General features: G+C 40.8%; 1 protein-coding gene across 1 annotated transcript in view; it reads right to left on the reverse strand.

The window, feature by feature from the left end:
• LOC128369407 (contactin-associated protein-like 4) overlaps positions 1-4,822 on the reverse strand; it is a 95,675-nt gene extending 90,853 nt beyond the window's left edge. Inside the window, exon 1 of the mRNA XM_053330445.1 lies at positions 4,720-4,822. The gene's annotated coding sequence lies outside the window, so the exon portion shown is untranslated. The remainder of the gene's footprint in view (positions 1-4,719) is intronic.
• Positions 4,823-6,000: the final 1,178 nt, after the last annotated feature.

Genomic DNA, 6,000 nt, shown 5'->3' on the forward strand with positions numbered 1-6,000 from the left:
TTAATATATTTTTCTCATATTAATAGTGTGTCCAATGATAGTGTTTACTGTGAGAAGCTGGACTAGTGATGAACCTACATAGAAATGATCAGTGAGTCCCCTTGGCCTTACTAGCTTTATAGTGAGTTTCAGCTATTTGTTTAGCTATCTGGCTGCACTTTACTGTTTTGTGTCACTCTCAGCGCTCTCAGTGAGTCTTTTTTTTTTTTGGCTGCAGGAGGAAGCAGTTTCCAGAAAAAAGCTCTAAAAACTAACTAACCACGACCTGCTTAGCATCAAATGACAAACACACACAGTTAGCAACTAGCTGGTGAACATAGTGGAGCATTTAGCTGCTAACGAGCCAAATGTTTCCTGCAGGAGTTACTGTAGGAGAGCATAAACACACAACTAAAAGATGGTGAATATGGGACTTGCATTCACCAGTTGGTAAGAAAAACACCTCTCCAAATAAAGGATAGTGTTGTTACTGGATGTGTAAATGAGCATCAGCTTGCTAACAAGTTCAACATATCAACTTTAGAGGTGATGATATGACAGTGTTGCAGTTATAACAAAAAATCTGCTAACACCCAACAAATGATATTCAGTACACAATATATAACAAGAAAAACCAGAAAAACAATACCACTGGTTGTTTGTTCCTTAACCCTCCTGTTGTCCACGTGTCAAGGAAGGAAGGAAGGAAAGGAGGAAGGAAAGATGGAAGGGAGGAAGAAAGAAGGAAGGAAGGAAAGAAGGGAGGAAGAAAGAAGGAAAGGCGGCAGGAAGGAACAATGGAGGAAAGAAGGAAGGAAGGAAGGAAGGAAGGAAGGAAGGTAGGAGGGAGGGAGGTAGGGAGGAAAAAAGGAACGAGGGAGGAAAGGAGAAAGGAAAAGAGGAAGGAAGGAAAGAAGGACAGAGGAAAGAAGGGAGGAAGAAGAAGGAAAAGAGGAAGGAAGGAAGGAGGGAGGAAGGAAAGAGGAAGGAAGGAAGGAGGGAGGAAGGACAGACGGAAGGGAGAAAGAAGAAGGAAAAGAGGAAGGAAGGAAGGAAGGGAGGACAGACGGAAAGGAGGACAGACGGAAGGGGTACTGTAGTCTTTCTCAGAAGCAAATGTAGAAGCATCAAAATATAGCAGCACACAACCTCTAAAGGAGGAGGTTGGGCATGTTAAATGTCAGACATTGACACCAGAGACCCGTCTACTAGAAACAGTAAATGCTGGTTTCATTTCAGCATCTTTCAACATCTTTTTCTATCCCAAACCAAAGTAGTTTGATAGTTGTTGGCTTAACTTAAACTTTAACAGTTGGCAGCTCAGCTCACATGAACAGTTTTTATAATAGAAATAAATATGAATAATTGTAAAACCACCTACTTCCTCCTTTAGGTGTGAGAAAGCTAGACGAGAATCCTTGGCTTTTTACTTTTTATTTTTACTCTTTTTATTTATTTTTATTCTAATTTTAGTTTTTAAATTGAGTTCTTTCTATTCCTTTATTGTTTTTATGTATTATTATATTTGTGTGTGATTATATTGTATTTTAATAACTGCACAGCACTTTGGTTCAACTGACGTTTTTAAATGTGCTTTATAAATAAAGCTTGACTTGACTTGAGAACTTGCTGAAAGAATAATATATGTATACTGCTCACTAGCCTTAATAAGCACAACCTTCTTCTTTGGTGCTGCAGATAAACATCAAAGTTTAGCATAAATCTAAGTGAAAGTCTTCAGACTGAAGCCACCTCAGTTATTTCAATGAGACCACAGTGTTGGTCCGTGTCTACCTGTACTAGAGTGAAGTCAATAATAAAATTGATAGCAGTCAATTCTTATGACAGGAAATCTATGATGATAAAGCTTATGGTTAAAGTACCTGCATTTATCTTGTGGGTGGTATTCCAGGGCTCAGATAATCTCTGTTCATTTAGCGAGTAAATGAACTGAATGCGAAGCTGCTCCTCTGAGAACAACTGCAGGAGGCAGAGTGATAGCAACGGCAGCAGGCAGCAGGAGATGGAAATGAGATGGAGACCTTCATTTATTCATCGATTCTCTCGGCAAACAGCTGCGATCGTGTGGGCTTTGTACCGTTAATACAGCCGGGGAGGAGATGTGACACAAACAGACCTCCTAATCTATCAACTGCTAGTGCTAGATATGAAGAATGCAGGCAGTGAAATGACGAGCGCAACCGTATTATGATGCTGTCAGCAGTAAGACGGTCATTCATTACACTTCCACTCCTAATACCTGCATTTTCTCATCTTGACATAATTATTATCACTAGGAGGAGGCCTGGTAAGCATTCTGAGGCATGTGGATCCAATTTCCTTTCTATTGCATTTCTGAAAAATATGGTAGAGCACATCTGCTTACAAGAGTGAATCCATATTACAGTATGGTGATAACGACGTAACTTGAAGCTTTCTATGGAGAATTGAATGCAGCATTAAGTGATCACTCAAAGACCAGTGACCTCAGTCATTTGTTTCATTGTTAATATGAAAACTGTTTCTAATGCCATTTGAACATCATAACTCAGAAGAATGAACGTATGAAAAAAAAAGAAGGTTTTAATGGCATAATGTTTTATAGTCACACTTCTCACCCCACACCCTTAGGCATGTCATTCAGAGCACTGCTGTTTGTTAATAAAGGAGAGCAAGGAGTCACAATGGTTGTTAATGAGTGTTACTAACCTAATCCCATCCAAGGGCTCTCTATTGGCGCTTTTCCACTACACAGTTCCAGCACGACTCGACTTGACTCGCCTCGACTCGGTTTCTTTTGCGATAGGGATAGTACCTGGTACCTGCTACTTTTTTAGTACCTGCTCTGCTGAGGTTCCAAGCGAGCCGAGCCGATACTAAATGTGACGTCAACAGACTGCCGGCCACTGACTGGTCAGAAGAGTTGTCGCTGGAAGAGTCATGAGCCGTCCCACACAAGAATCAAACCCGGCATTTTTAAATACCGGCAACAGCGTTACAGCCATACGGCTCAATTGTGTTGCTTTGTGTGTGACAGAAAGCCTCATACAGCAGTAAATACACCATCACCTCCATGTCCCCCATTGTTTATGTGTTTGTGTCGTGTATAAAATGAAGTCACGGCAGTTTCATGGAGCCGTGCTATGACGACCCCGCCCACGTTGAGTAGGTACCTTTTTGTAATGGAAAAGGTCGTTCCTGGAACCAAGTCGAGTCGTGCTGGAACGGTGTAGTGGAAAAGCGCCATATGTGTAATGTGCACCTCCAGTCACAAAAATCCCAACAAAAGATTGCAATACACACTTGATCCACAAATCAGTCAAATATCAGTGATGTCACTGCGTCACCAGCAGGTACTACAAAGGAAACAGGATTAGGTTTGCTTGCTTCCTTAAATACACAATGTCAAACAAGCAGTTTTTTGTCTTTGGAAAAGATGTCAAACAACGCATTAAAGGAGCATGCAGCAGCTTTTGAGCTCACAGTTGTTCATGTGTAGATCAGCAAACAAAGAGCAGGTCACAGCACTTAGCCACAAAAAGGCTGTTTGCTTAAAGTCTCGACCATCTAAACAAACTGAAAGACTGAGCGATGTTCTGCCGACTCAGCTTTCTTTAGTTTCCCAGGTGGTGAAAGTCATTCAGATCCAGATTAAACTCATCTCACCCTCCCAGCTGATTCTAGGCTTTGATGTTGGGATAAAGCAGTAAAGCCCGTTCCCTGCAGAAAGCTCCACAACAAACCATGATCTTCATTTTGTCCAATCCTCTCATCAACATTCAGCACAGGACTCCCCGCTGGCTTTTTATGTCGGACGAACAAACACAACTCCTCCTAGTATAAACCATCAATACAAACAGCACCTATGGAGAATAAGAACGGGACAAAAGCAACCATTGGCTGCTCTGTCTCGTCTTTCATAAATGATTCTGATCCTGTTTGCCTCTCAGTCACTAGTGAGTTATTTGTTGTGAATCCAGTAAAAACTTTTCTGTTTGTGATGTTTTGTGCTCTGTGTCCTGAGCTTAACAAGTGTCTCGGCGGCGCTGCTGCAGAGCTACTTGTTGGTAACAGAAGAGTGCCCCTCTCCTCATAAACAACACATACAGGCAAAAACTGTCCAAAAAATTATTTTGATCGCTTGTTAATCCACATTTTGTTGCATGAACAATTCTCTGAAGCAGAAGCAAGAATCCCCCGCCAGCTTTCAGTTCCCAGGCTAGAGACTTTTTAAAAGCTAAAAAAGGATATTTTATGTTCAAAACTGACGTACATCAGCAGCAAGAGAAATCTTTTTTAGCTTGTTGTCAGACAGCAACAATTTCCAAGACCAAATTCTTTTAGTCTGAACTGCATTAAAAAGTTGTTTTATGCATTGACTAAGCCTTAGAATAAAAAATCAACGAGTTTTGGATTTATACTCTTGTTACAGATACAGACAAATGCTGTTTTTAGTGATATTTAAAGTGTGGTCTAATCTGATACATGCATTCATATGTTTTCACTTGATATTGAAAGTGCCAGCAACAGACACAATGGCACATTATTATAAATGACACCAGTAAGTCAGCTGCATTCGTCCATTTCTACTACAACATCATGCAGTAATCATGTGACGTAGCACCAGTCATTTATTATTATAAAGTATCATTCCAGTCAAATCCAGTGCTTTACGTCCTGACTCATCAGACACAACACGTCACAGTTTATTAATTATCAGCAGCAGAAACTCTTCCTCACCTTCTCTCCTGTTGAGTTTGGCAAAACCCGGCGCATGGCTGCTGGACAGCTGTGAGGAGCTTCTGAAGGCTGATGGCGGCAGATTGGACACCAGTGCGCTGTCACACACCTCTGTTAGTCAGAAGAGAAGAAAAAAAGCATGAATGTTGTGGCAACAGTTAGGACTTACAATTATTTTAACCTTCCTGTCGTCCTCCCGGGTCAAATTGACCCCGTCTGTTTTTACTCTTCCCTCCTTCCTTCCTTCCTTCCTTCCTTCCTTTCTTCATGTTTCCTCCCTCCCTCCTACCTTCCTTCCTTCTTTCCTCCGTCCTTCCTTCATTTCCTTCCTCCCTTCTTTCCTTTCCTTCTTTTCCTCCTTCTTTTCTTCTTCCTTCCTCCCTCATTTCCTTCCTTCTTCCTCCCTTCCATCCTTCCTCTCTCCTTTCCTTCCTTCTTCCTCCCTTCCTTCCTTCCTCCTTTCCTTCCTTCCTTGACTCGAGGGCAACAGGAGGGTTAATGTTTAAAATACAAGCTTCTGGTAAGACAAGATTCACATGAGGAACACCTGTTGGGGCTCTTAATGCTAAACAATGTATTTCATGCCTATTTTAGGTTTTAAGGGTAATTTCTCACATGGCTCCTACTGTAATATCATTACAAATGCCGTCTTGTTAAAACAATGCTGATGTGAATGTGTACATGTATGTATTTTGTCCAATTCAATCAGCAAATAACAGCATGTATTATAGCATAAAAGAAATATTGTGGTTACATTATGCAGTATTTTGTTTTCATAATGTGAAACGCTTGTGACTCATGTTTAGGTGACCTCATTGAAGATTATGGATTACATGCAGCTTTGTGGCATTGAAGAAAACGTAAGACCCGTCAGCGTTTTATAAACACTGTGGAAAGGTTGGTACATGCATGTATAATGATGTTCATTTTTCAATTGTGATATGTTTCAGTAAGCTTCAAAGGGTCCTTCTTTTGGTCTTTTATTCCACATGACAACATTCATTAACCATATGAGCTGCACACATTTTATAGAGCTTGTTGGCAAAATGTCCCATATGAGAAAACATCCAGCGAAAAACAGAACATCCATTCCAGAAACAAAAATAAGGAGCTCAGAGTACAAAAAGGAAGTGGGCAGAAGCATCATATGTTTAAGCAACGATAAACACCAGAGAGGAGGAGTAGAGTTTTATCACTTGGCTGCAGGTGTAATGTCAGCTTGGTAAAAAATAACAGGACTTATGTTACGCTCCAGTGTCTCAGTGAACGGTAAGTAGTTCT

Source organism: Scomber japonicus, chromosome 12 (assembly GCF_027409825.1).
Source record: "Scomber japonicus isolate fScoJap1 chromosome 12, fScoJap1.pri, whole genome shotgun sequence".
Taxonomy (NCBI): domain Eukaryota; kingdom Metazoa; phylum Chordata; class Actinopteri; order Scombriformes; family Scombridae; genus Scomber; species Scomber japonicus.